Here is a 14,482-nt window from a genome sequence, read left to right as displayed (position 1 = left end):
AGACGGGATTCTAGTCTTTGATCATTGAAAATGTGTTGACTGCTAAACTCATGCTTGTGGAGAAACTATGGTGTGCTTCCTTCCCTCCTTGCCTCAGCAAATCTATGCATTTCCTTCCCTACAAATTATTTTTCATTGATGTCTGTATATATGTGTTGTGCTTTTTCAAAGACCGTAAAAAAGATTTCCATCATTAATCTGCAGAGCATTTACCAGTGTTGGCTGTTCGTTCTCTCTTTTGGAAGTTTATGCAATAAAAGTGTTGCTATAAATTGCATGATATAGGTCAATCTTAAAAGATGGATGAAAATAAATTTATATTAGTCCAGGCATTTATATGAATGTGCAATAACCTCTTTGGTTTCATTAGATCTAAAATAGAAATGCCAGGGGTATAAATCTTCACATTTCACCACATGCATGGTTCATTACCTGAGATGATTTCCTCCATAATGTTTAAGTATACAGTTAAGTACAGTTAAGGTTGTCATAGAAAAATATATATCTTAGTTGTATGTAAGAGACCACATACTGCAGTATGCGTGTATATATATAATAATATAGTGATTATATATACATGTATATGTGTGTATATATATGTATATATATGTATGTATATACTATAAAGAAAGTGCCTAATTTCTGTCATTTGGTAACTTTGACATCCTTCCCAATGCACTTCCCCAGTACATCATTCAGATATGCTTGTAAAATATATTAAAGAACCACGAAACTGTTGCAGTATGGCACAATTTGAATAGGAAGGAGATCGTCAAATATTCTCATTATTGACATAAACAGTGCTAAAAGTGAGGTAGCCAATAAGACTGTGTGGAGGATCACAGGCTGTTAGAAAGCACAGAGGGAGTGACAAGTGACATTTCTGCTGGAAGAGTTCCATAGGATCTGACTGTGAATATACTATGAGGACTAATCTTGGAGAGTGAGTGACATACAGGTTTCTAGTGGAATGACCAATAGTGAAAGCAGGTAAAAGCAAACACCAATAATCTGATTTGAAAACAAAATAATAACCATAATAATAATTAATAATAATAATATCACAACACAAATTTTCTTCTGAATTCTGTCATTATTCTCCTCTTGCCCCAATAAATAAATAAATTAAATTAAACAAAAGTATTTTTTGCAGAGAATGTCCTTACATAAAAAAATATTTTTTATTTTTTGATTGATTGATTGATTTATAATTTGGTGTCCTTGAACTAAACAACAAGTATTTCATGTTAATGTCTTAATGTCCAGATTATCTCATGCCTTTAGCTCTTATGACACCTGCTGATTTCATCCACATACATTTTAAAATGTCACTCAAAGAGGTATGTAAAATTGGCTAATATGCCCATCATATTTGGAAGACAGATGGCATGCTCCCTGTCCTCCCCGTCCCAAGCTCTTCAAAGGCTTTAGCTAGGAGAGTAAGTTGTTCTCTTTACACCCTGAGAACATAATTTGGTGTGGGACAAAATAGCTCAATTCCCTTTCCTGATGTATTGCAGTGCAGCAGTGTGCTATGGGGATGGGATGGGACGGGACGAGACAGGATGAGACGAGATGAGACGAGACAAGACAGGGGGAAAGTCCTGTGCTATGGAAACAGAGCATGCACACAGAGCACTAAACTGTGTCTTCACTAGGAGGTCCTGTGAGAAAAAGAGGCACTGTAGCATTTTCCCCTCATTGACTTGGCCAGGAGGAGCTGTGAACCATAGGAAGGAAGGATGAACTTCTGGAAGATGATTGTTACCTTGGAATATTTGAGTCACTTTCAGAGGGTAAGCTGGATTGCAACATCTGTGGACACTCCAGATCCTTCAGACAAGACACTCTGTTATGAGTGCACATGAGATGCAAATTTATTATAAATAAAACTTGGTTTGAGATCTTTGAGCTGCTTTGTGTGGTGAGAAATCCAAGTCCCAAAGGTCTAAGGTAAGTCCTAATATCATTTTTATGGTTGCAATCACTATTTTGGGGCTAAAGTTTTTCATGCCAGAGTGGAAGTTGTATAATATTTAATTTTTCCACTTGAGGAGCGTCCCCCCTGCTTTTTTTTTTTTTTTTTTTTGGTGAGGCTTCATATGTCTTCTTTTAGGGAAAGTGTTTTTTCTTAGTTTTGAAATTATGTCTCCAGGTGCTTTACTCCATATTGTGCATACCGTGCATAAGACGTCTTTAACACTGAAAACAAAAACAGATCACAATTCATAGAAGGGATTTCAGTGGCATAACATTGCTCCTCACTCTATCATTTGCAGTGTTTTATTTTAACTATTGGCTACAAAACATAGTAGGTTTTAAAGGGGTGTTCTTTACAGATACAGGGGAAAACTGAATTGGGCTTGTGTACCCAAACATAGCCACTAAAGGAATGTCTATAAAGAGTCTGTGCAACTCCACAGAGTAACAACACCCATTTTCCTTTTCCTCAGCAGTTTGTTTCAAAACAAACAAACAAACAAACAAGAAAAAAAAGAGAGATTAAAAAAACTAAAGCACAGTATAGCATCTTTCAAAAAGCTAGAAGTGCATTTTATGGATAAGAGGAAATAAAAATAAGTAAGTTTACAAATTGTTCTTGGTCCAACATCATTGAATTCAACAGCTACAGTTATGCTGAAGTATTTGTCACTGCCATTTCTTTTAGTGTGCATCCCTTTCAGTCCTGCTGTCAAGCCTCCAGTTTGGTGATGCTATTTTTCCTTTACAGTGACGAACATCTTGATTATGCAGAAACAGCAGTAATAAAGTGTAGAATGAATTTCAAGGGGACTAGTCCAAAGCAGCCATCAATAATTTCTGATCTGACAGAGGTGATAATTAAGGTAAGTTGTATAACTTCAAGATTTCAGTTTGGTTAATATCACTCTATTAGCTGCTTAATAGTGTTATTAGTCAAATAAATTAGGCTAGGATCTTCCAAATAACCTTGGCACTGTGTATATTAAGTATGCTCAGTTCTGTATTACATCCACTCGAACAACATATTACCAGCAGTGATGGTTGTCATATCACGTAATATTCTGAAAGTGCTTGAGTTTTGGGTAATAAAACATAGTACAGACTTCAAATAACAGAGTATAAATCTGTGTTCAGATAAACAAATGACAACAAATCTGGTGCTAATTTGTTCTACAAATGGTAGGCAATATGAGTGACTTTTTAATGTTCAATTCATGCTTTCCATTTCAATATAATTTCTAAGTCACAAAGCACTAAATCAGAGCTTTTCAAGTTTAGGAACAGATTTTAGACATGGTCACTGATCACTTTAAAGTCCAACCATAAAAATGACCATAGAGAAAAGTACAAAGTTTTCAAACGATTCTACAAGTTGATCCTGTGCCTGCTGAAATCAGTGACAAAAATCTATTATCGTATGATCTCTTAGCACTATGTGCTTGATATCTCACAAGTGACATGTTCAGCACTAGTTAGTATCTGATAGTATCTGATAGATCTGGTATCTTAATATTCTAAGAACACTAAAATAGAAATGCATATAGAAATATATTTTAAAACAAATGAAAACATTATTTAGATTGTTTCCTCTTCCATTTAAAAGGCCCTTCAACATAATGTTAACTTGTAAAGAGAGTTGTGAACATCAGAAAAGGAAGATTTTAATGCAAAAAAATAAAAAAGAAGAAGAAAGAGAGAAAGAAAGAAAGAAAAAAGAAAACATACCTGGTGGAAATGAAAGCTCATACCCAGCACTAGAAAGCAGCTATATGTTATTTGTACAAAGAATAAACTTGTAAGCCTTATTCTTACGTATGCAAATGGACTTGTTTCCAGATAAAAGCAGAAAAAAATAGTTTATGTCTTAGTTTCATATTATATAACACAGTACAAAAATGTATACAATATATATTGTAAGGCTTCTTTTGTATATTTCCATAACCCAGTGAGAATGGCAGCATTTTTTTTTGCAGCCTTTACTTACTTATGATGGCTACACAAGCACTTTGAATTTAAAAGTCTGTACTGTATGTAAAGTGAGGTGCGTGCTTTCACCGCTTGTCAAAACAATCCTGAAATCCCATTTTCTTTTAATAAAGTATAGTTTTGTCCTCCAGATGTATGCTTGAATAAGATGTCATAGTCTGTTTTTGTTCGGGATTGCACCCTGCTGATGTTCTTAGGCAGCAAGAAAATTACCTTATTGAAACATATTGCTGGTAGTGACTATAGTGCCAAATTTTGCATTGGTATTACACACATGACATATTCAGAGACCTTTGAGTAAGACCATGAATATCAAGTGATTGAAAAGATTATACAGGCTTTTTCTTTGGGTATAAAAGGTTGTGGTTCTGGATGAATGTCTTTCAGATCAATATAATTATGTCATAAAAACATGTAACGAAATAGTTACTTTGCAGCCTTTCACACTTGCCTGATTTCATACTGATTTTATTCTGAGTAGAATTGTTTTTCTTAAATTAGCTGCACACTTGTTATTTAGATGAATGATGGTTGTTTTTAGAATAGTTGCATAACTGTGGGCTCTCTACTAGTATGTGAGCATCCAGACAGATAATACACGTGTTATAATGTATGCTTTTCTTGAGAAAAAGTACATACACTTAAATTTCAATCATGGAGTTGCATAGCTGAATTCTTACACAAAAACGTGTAATTTATATATATATATCAAATTCATATGTCTGGACGTAGAATTGAGTAAATTTACCATATATGAATAACATAAATAGTTTAAAGTATGCATGTGTTAGCACCAAAATGAAATAGTATAGAGGTCTATTTCACTTTGGGTAAAAATCCCTGAATTTCACAGTCTGTAGCAGGTGTTTGGAAGCTGCAAGCAGTATAATATTAAAAATTCATGATATTGGGGTTAAGAGTGTTATTTGGATGTTATATTTCTCCCTTAGATAAATTTAGTTATGCCTGTGCTAGTTTTGTGACCCTACAGAGTGATAACTCACTGCCAAAAATCATCTGAGGCAACAATTTGGCTGGCCTGGATGGCAAAACACTGCCAATTTAGGAAGCAAAGTTATGATAGTAATTCCTGTTGGTCACTAGAGTGGCATCAGAGAGAGAAAGCTATGATTAGAGAAAAGGGAATTAGAAATTTTAGGGAAATTAAAAAATAAGTTTAAAATAAAACTGATTAAACCACAGCTAGTTGCAAGTAATGGATAAAGTGCTTCTCAAATTGGTTCCTATTAATATTTGATCTGCTAGAGAATCAAGTCAAGCTATCAAGAATGCTTGATTTTTCCACTAGCTCAATCTCTTTTAAAAGATTGAGCTGTGCTCTTCACAAGCCATACTTTCTAATATTGCAATGAAATTATTCCATAAAGCACTCATTTAACACTAGCTTGTTTTTATGGAAGTGCCCATGGGCCTACATTGGGCTGCTCCAAAATTTGAAAAAGTTTTGAACCTGGACCCAAAATTTTGAAAAGGGCTCATCAGAGTTTTGTATCCCCTCAGTTAAGCACCTGCTAGAACTTGTCTGATATCTAAACCCAAACTGTCATCTCAGATATACAGCTTGGATCAGTCCTGACAATTCCAGAGATGGAGCTTGCTGGATCACTGTTTTCTAACATCCTTCCAATAGGGTCAGGGTATGCAGAACTGACGACATCTGAGTATCAAACCTTGATCTGTTGATAAACAGGATTTTCTGAGATTGTTTTCCAGGATGTATACAAACTTGACTCAATGGAAATCCTTTCCAGACTGCTGCTACACACAGGTTGCAATGTCAAGAGAAAGGATGATTTTTTACAAGAATTATAACACTGCCAACAAACTCTGTGGAACAGCTTTCTAGGTTCATGCCTCTGAATGGTTGCATTTGTTCACATTATGGTATCATAACATTTCAAAGCAATACATTGGCCTGAACCTATGGAACAAGGAAACATCTCACTTACTTGTTCTCAACACATAACACAGATATCTTTGACAGACTTAGCAGAGAAGAAAAAAAAAAAAAAGTTAAAATTCAGATGTAGGGTGGACTAGACAGAATTAAATGTAGTTTAACAAAGACTATTCCAAAATAGGCTGTTATGGACTTTAAAGAGGTATAACGTCTTGTTTAGTGAAATATATTGTCATGCTTTTTTTTTGTTTGTTTGTTTGTTTTTGTTTTTTGTTTACTTAAAAGGACCACACCTTCACTAAATTGCAGGTTTTGTGCAAGTCTGAACTCTGAAAAGGAAAAGCAAAAGAGCAAGCATGCATACATACACTCAAAAATTTTTTATCCAGATTGCCATTTAAATATTCCTCCAAGATTTCTGCTCAGAAGACAAATTCTAGATGGACCATGGGAGCCACAAAGGGTGCAAGACAACCACCTATAAAAGAAGAAACTCCAGAAGAAGCAAAAAAAAGGACTGGTTGTAATTTAAGAGTGTAAGGCCAGGGAAGACCATTAGACCTGCTGGCCTGACCTTCTGCATAATATAGGTCATAATGTGCCCCCCAGTAAATCTCTGCACCAAACTGAGAATTTAGGCTTAAAATTAGATGTTTTGTATAGGACTGTTTTTTGACTTTGTGGTATTTTTTACTTTCGAAATACTGTAATAGACTATCAGTGGTCTATTGTGTGTCACCTTATTCTGATAGTAAAGCTCAATCATCAATTTAACTGATTTAAACAGGACTTTGACTATGTGTAGAAAGCCTATAACTTCCCAGATTGACTAATTTTTATTCTCCATTTTATCCAGTTTAAGCTTCTGCCTTCATTAAAACTGTCATCTCACACACAGTTATAACTGTGGTTGCTGATATTTGGTATCCAGTGGATGGTATGGGGTAAAATATAGCGTCTGCACCACCTGGGACTGAGGAAATCTCTGTGATGACCTTTAATGGTGATGGCTGAAATGCCACTGTAGGTTTCCATGAAGCAGCCTGAGTTTGCTTCATGTCCCTACAGGGTTGATCAAACCTTCATTTTCATATAATTGTCCTACCATTTTCATTCCCTACTGTCATTCCACTAAGGTTCCTCATACATGTTATTGCTATGCAGTATTTGTGGCAAGCAAAAATTAATGTTATTAGTTTTCCTGCCATTGTACTTCCAATATTGTTATATGTTCAGTTCTTTACAAAGCATAAGCTACTATGCTTCCTCATTCTGTAGATGTGGAAATGATTCCTTTAAATGAATAATTCTTTTTCCTATAAATTCCTTATAAAAGTCTATCACTTCACTGTATTTATTTCCCTTGTAAATATGTACCTCACTCTATAATATATACTCCTGTGCAATTATTATTCCATTATATTCATTTTATATACATTTAAGTTCCTCCTCACTTCCTCTGCAGCAAGAAGATCAATGTAATACACGACAATTTTATTATACCAGTATATTAATTTCCTTTATAAAAGTAAATCACTCCAGTAGATTCACTCCCCCATAACAATGCTCCCATAGATCATTGCATTATATTAACTCTCTGCATAAACTGAGACTGTATCATTTTACTCACTCACTCTACAGGTAAATGTGAAAATATTCTTCTTTGCCACATATAAACATGATATTTCATTCTTAGCTACTTCATACACATACTGTGACTGAAGTGGAATGTGTTGCATGCTTATTTCTCCATAGCAGAGTCATGATATTCTAGAGAGGTGCAGCTAGTTTTTGCAGGACTTTGGGCATGTACACTCTGCAGCTCCCTCTTCCCATGCTTTTGCTGCCTCCTCCCTCCCCTCCCCCTTTTTTATGCCATTTTTTCCCCTTAGCTTTCCCTTGCTAGTTTCTTTTTTGTGTTTACTTGTTTGATTTTGTTCATCCCACAGTTTTACTGAGAATTTTAATGAGGGCTGAGAAGGGCAGGCAGAAAAAAGGATCTTGACCTGAAAAATACCTTTCTTGCCATCTCTGAGCTAGCCCCTCATTTTTGTCTAAATTCCCTCTCCTGTTCAACAGGGCTCAGTGCTGATTCTTGCTGAGGAGTCAGCCTTCCATGCTGTGCTGTCCTCAATATCATGAGTCATACCTTTCCCTTGGCTGTTACTCTTTCATATCAATGGATGTGTCCAGTCCTCCTAGGCACACGACAAAAAGAGGAGCAAAGGAAAGTGTACTACTCTACTTGAATCTTTTTTCTTTCTAAATCTCCTTCTCCAAGCCTTCCTTACGCTCAGCCCAGAAGTACATACCTCAATACAGATTTCTGCTGTGTAGCTGTGTGAGCATATACTAATTAAATATATTTCACATCCTCTTACATTATCATAGAACATTCTAAAAAATTTGTTGACCCGATAGTTGCAAGCTATCAGCAGATATCATCAGAAGGCAGTGATATAAACTCTGCACTTACTCCTGTGAAGAAAGAAGATATTCAATGATTTCATTGAGCTCTTATGACACCAAAGAAAAACAAGCTATAAAAGGATTAAAAGTAAGCAACTGAATGAAAACATCAAAATCAGCCAACCAACCAACCAGTCCTCAGGTATCTCAAGAATTGTACATGCCCAGGATTTGCTTTTATCCTGAATTTATTGCATGCTCCCTTGTGTCTCTTTCTTGCTTCATGAAAGACTGTAAGCAGCAGGATACCATCTCTGCATTCTTCATCTTCTCCAAGTTTAGGTCCAGTGATTTCAGCACATTTCTGACACAAATTGGTCTAAATTTTCTGATATCCAAGGAAATATACTTGCATTTCTTTATATTTTGAAAACTGTCAGAGAAAGGTCTGCTCTGTCACAAATTCTTCCAGTGTTTCTGATACAAATACAGAACTATGTTTTCGCTGATTACTACATGAAAGTGACAGTCACTCATACTGCATTTGGTTTAGCTTTGCAATGTCATAGTTTGATAGTGTGATTATTTCTATACAAGAAATAATGACTATCTTTATTATTATCATTATTAGCAATCCCATAGACATTGATGTAAAAGGTACATGACTAGCATCATGATCCTCTTCAGACAAGCACAGTTGAGTCTGAGGAAGACGAATATTTATGGGGGGAAATAGCAGTTTAAAATTTGTAACGCTTTGCAGCAGTACTTATAGCATTGTACTAAAACTGGGAAAGTTATTCTCATACCTCTTTCCTTTGATATTTCCATGCATACAGAATCAACAGGTACCATGTAAAAAAAAAACAAACAAGGAAGTATTCCTGTCCATTCATCTGTCTAACAAGGCATTGAGCATATAAGAGGGTCCTAAGCATCACTTGAAGCCAGCAATGTGTTTTGTTTCTATAACTGTTTGCAACGGATTATTTTAAGCACCCACCTCTATTGGTGCATAATCTTTACCTTCCTCATTGATGGCATGACAAATCAAAATAAATAAACAAACAAATAAATAAATAAAACTACAAATGTGGTTAGGAACCCCTCTTTTGTGAGTATATATTTTTTTATCCCAGTGATCTTCCTTGTGCTGTATTTTCAAAGTAGCATTCTGCCTAATTCATGTAGACAACCAAGTTTCCCACTCAGTGCAGTAATTGGCAAAGTGGTTGAGCCATCCCTGCAAATGACACAAGAAGGACGCTTGTGTGCAAGGTGGGTAAAAGTGCAGTGCAGGAAGCAGAGTCCCCAAATGTTACTGCAGCCCTGACCTGGAATACAGGGTTGATGTACCATCTGAAAGGGATCAAATAGAGGAAGGTAGCAAAACTGAAAAAGAAGTTCTTTGTGGCTTTGTCTGGAAAGGAAGTTAGGGAAAAAACAAAACAAAACAAAACAAACAACAACAACAAAAAACCACAAAAGCTGACAACCTACAAAGATAAACATTCTACTAAAAAACTAAAAGGCAAGTTCAAGCATTGGGGCCCTCACAGTAGGAAACTGGTCACATGGGTAACATCATGAAATTTTAGTGCAAAATATCCTTTTTTTTTCTTATTTGAAAAGACAAATTATTAGCATTTTTAAACAATTTCAATATGTTTAATGGCTGAAAGTTAAGCTCAAACTGTTCCGCTTACTGAATAAAGTGCTAGGTCTGTAAACAGGAATCTTAAGTTACCCCAAGAGTACACTCATTTTAAATTTTACTTGAAAGCGGGATGTACGTTTATTACAATTTCAAACAAAATGCTAATGCCATTAAACAAATGAGGTTTAGGCAAATTAACTGCATTTTAATATTCTGAAAGCCTATGATATAGGACATTGTGTTACGAAACATTGGCTAGAAGTATCAGTTGCAAGTGGGATTTTCATTGCTGTGAATCTCAGGAGAATATTTGTAATTAGTATCATTTGCCTAATACTTCAGGTTAATTAGAATATTTAATTGAATAGCTGTAATCTTCAGAGATGACTATATTATGATCAAATTAGTACCATCACAGCACACGCTGATCACTGCTGCAGCCTGCCTCACTTCTGCTAGCTATTCAGCCCTCTGGAGCGTTCAGCAACATAAGAAAAAATCTGTTTCTTACACTTTTGAATTTTAATGATCCATTTGAACTCTGCCATCAACATTTAATTATTCTAGAAAAAAAAAAGTCCCAACCATGGCTCCCATATGGCATGTTGGCAAATACACTTGCCCACATTGGAGTCTGCACCTCTCCAGCAGCTCTGTAAAGAGATTTAGCTTTTTTTTTTTTTTTTTTTTTTTTTTTTTTTTTTTTTTTTTTGAATGCAAGAAGGCCTTTTTTAATAGTGTTTGCAAATACAGACCATATGAAGCTTCACAGAAAAGGTTACTAGGATACTATTGAAACACTATTAGGAACAGATGAATTGATTTTTAGAATGTTACAATGGATTTAATCCTGTAATGTCTACTACTGGACTTTTGTATTGTGTCCAAAAGGTTTTGAAGGAGTCAGGTGCCTCTGTAAACTAAACCTGTTAGCTAGAAATGCAATTAATTTTTTTTTTTTTTTGGGGGGGGGGGGGGAAGAGGGTAAAATAGGAGAGGTAGAATGGATGGAGTATGCATACTAAAGTCTTTGCAGCCAAATCACAGATGTTGAGTTCCTGACCTAACCAGTTGCTGGGGTTTTGTTTTGTTTTGTTTTGTTTTGTTTGTAACACATATTTAGCAGTTGCAGAAATTCTAGGGATTAAACTTTCACTGCTGTGGAAAAACTAAGACTGAAATCCTGTTATGTTAAACTAGCTAGACATCCCCACCTCTCTCATCACATAAGGGCATCACAAAAAAAAAAAAAAGTCAAAAGACTAAGCTGGGCAAGCTACAAAGGACATTGTTTACATAGAGGGGTCCCAGAGCTCAGAAAAGCTTTCCTCCTTCTCCCTCCCCCTTCCCAAGCTGCTTCAGGATATGCAGCCTAAGATGTCAGTTCTGTACAGCTCTGTACAGCAGTGAAGTAAAAACTGATAATTTCTTTAAAATTCAGAATGCCTTTTTGACAGTAATGCTTGCTGAAAATTTGTCCACAATTGATTATTAGTATCTTGGAGGGAGTGGGAAAATCAGTTTTAAGGAATAATCTCTAACCTGCTACCTGAAAATATGAAAAAGAAAAATGTTTCCAGTTTTCCATCAGACAAAAACATATTGCTACATTATAGTTCCTCACGGTGGATGTACAGTGTTGTACATAAAGCTTAGACTTAAGGCTCAAATCTCAAGTGTTGCTAACCTACAAAGAAAGAAGTCTAATATAAACCTTTCCTATTCTTTATGGTTCTTTGCTGAACCATCTAGCCCATTGACACACTAGTCCATAAAAGAAGCTTACACATGTTTCAGGGAAATAAGATATACACAGCCAGTGTAAGTACATCTCTCACTAAAAGTTTTTTGCTTTCAGCAGGTTGTTTAGTTAGAAATATTAGAACAATCCTTTCTATTCAAAACAAAACAGAGACAATTTTCAAGAATGTTAATTGAGAATATTTCCTCTCTGAGAAGCACACCTTGAACTTGAAGTTTTGAGTGGATATACTTTGACTTCTTTGCAAGCAATATATATATTTTTATGCATTTATATATATTTATTTTTTTGCACTCAAAAATAGTCAGTGATATGCTTAATAATTGTAAGAAATGCAAAAATGTTCCATTTTATTATAAAATCCTTTATGTGAGTTTCATTCCCTCCTAGAAAAATTTCCCTGCTTCCAGGTTGCTGTGAGCTATGAAAATTTTTAATCATAATTAGTTCTGCATTCCATTAAAAATATGTTGCTCACCTTTTGGGTCCAATAGATGTGTCATTCATACTCAGTAAAAAAACAACTAGATACAAAAAGTCAGTTATATCAAATCATTGCCATTAGAAAAGAAAATGATAAAAGCTACAGAACCTAGGTTTAATTATGAATGTTTAGATTTTATTCACCTTTTTATCTTTGATCTTTAAAAACCATGAAGAAAAAAATATTTCATTTTCAGAAAGAGAATAAACTTTTCTGTCTGAGTAAATTTTATCTTCTAATACATATTGGCAGTAGTATTAGTCTGAAAGTCTTCAAACCTACAATGCATTGAAACGGGGCAAAGAAAGAAGTTGTAATCCTAGGAAGAATGTTTTATTATCTCAGCTTTTATTTTCATCCACTTCCTAAATGATGATTTAATATCCTTTCTTAATATGCAGTTTTAAAAAGCACCTTGAGAATTCACTTTAATGGCTAGTGTACTGCATAATTGTGGGCTTTCTTGTAAGAAAGCTTGCAAAATTGCTGATTACAGAAAGAGATGAAGAGCGTTGTAAGTACCCAGACCTCTATATTATTCTGCCATGAAATTGGTCTTAAAACCTCCCCACAAAACCTGCTCTAATGTTCTGGATCTAATGCTGTATTATCTTTAAAAAAAAAAAATCTTAAAATATATATTTACTTCTGCATTTTTCAAGCATCTGCTACCCGCGGCTATAAGCAATCACTATTCTTGAATAGCAGCATTGTGATGTACTGTCTCCTTCATAGAGGTGCTCCCCTGAACATGAAAACTCCTTTAGAATTAAAAATCTGCTCCACTAATTGTAGAACAAATTTCAACAGCCCTCTTTGAGAATTCCAGCTCTAAGTATTCTCCCATCTATTAAACAGATGGCAGATAAGATTGTAAACATATTTGCTTCATATTGAATAGATAGTTTCTGGCATAATACTAATTAACAAATTAAATGACTGACTTTCTGCATCACATTAGAGTTAAAACCACTTTGTAAGTTTGTCTTTGGTAGTTATTTACTTTGACAATAGCGTGCAGTGAAAAACTGTTAAATGTTTTCTTAGCAGCATTATGCATTGAGTAGTTTTCTTTTTTAAAACTCCATATTTTATTATAATTCATTTGACTTTCATTACAGTCACTCATTACAAAATGTATGTGCATTTAATCCATTTCCAAGGGCTGCATATTTTTCCAATCCCATTCTGTATCACAATGATAATGTATTTGGTCTATGCAAGTATGCATGAAATTTAGGCATTGCCTTTACTAATTTTCTCATAGTTTAGTATGGACTGTTCTGAAAGGAGCAAAGCCAGCAAAATGCTAACAGTGGCAGATAAGAATATGGAGAAGATTTCATTTTCTTCCTTTTAAAGAATTTTCATTGTGACTGTTTATTACAAATACAAATGGGATCATCTCCATGATGAGGGTGTGTTATGCTATGATGTGAGATTAATTCATATCTTCTTTGTTCTCCTTAGTATTTCACATGGAAATCTGGTCACATGAGCAATTCTGATTTCAAATTTTCTTTCCATTAGACAGTTATTAAAGCAAAAAACTGCATTTTTCTTTTTTTTTTTTTTTTTTTTTTTTTTTGGTTTTAGTTCTTCAAGAAAAAAGAGTTTACTTTCAAAAGAAGACTTGTCATCTGTTAGTGAAAATAATATTAGAACTCATGGCCCAAATGTTAAGGTACACATAATGATTGCAGAACTCAGAAGAATGACAAATTTAAATCTTCTCTCAGATGAATTTTCTAGTGTTTCTGTCTTCAAATCTATCAAACCAAATAGATGTAATAAAATGTAAGATTTTAAAACTTGTGGCCTCATAATAAAATATCTTCAAGTAAATGCTGAAACAAGTCAAATTCATTTCATTTCATTTAGATATATAATAAAAGTAAACAGTTTTATGAACAATGTGATTAATTTGTATATGTTACAGCTGGTGCCCAAGGTTATTCAAAGATTAAAATACACTATAGAAGGAAAAGATGATAGACACCTCTTTCCCCTTCTCTCCCTCTTTTCATGGCAGCTAGTGTTAGAAAAAGCATTTTGTTTGTTTCAAATAATCAGAGCAAGTTGATAGTGGTGTTGAAAAGCATTCATTTTTCAAATCCATCACTTATTCCAGGAAAGGAGAGGTGCCATTAAAAGAAAAAAAAAAAAAAAAAAAAAAAAAAAAGTGAGAGTTTTGAAATTATTAGCATCTTTCTCTTCTGTCAGTTTAAAAAAATATTAAGTACATTTTTGACGTATATAAATTTAAATATACATGAAAAT

Source organism: Aythya fuligula, chromosome 2 (genome assembly GCF_009819795.1).
Source record: "Aythya fuligula isolate bAytFul2 chromosome 2, bAytFul2.pri, whole genome shotgun sequence".
Classification (NCBI taxonomy): domain Eukaryota; kingdom Metazoa; phylum Chordata; class Aves; order Anseriformes; family Anatidae; genus Aythya; species Aythya fuligula.
The sequence above is the reverse complement of the archived record's forward strand: the minus strand, read 5'-3'. Positions refer to the sequence as shown.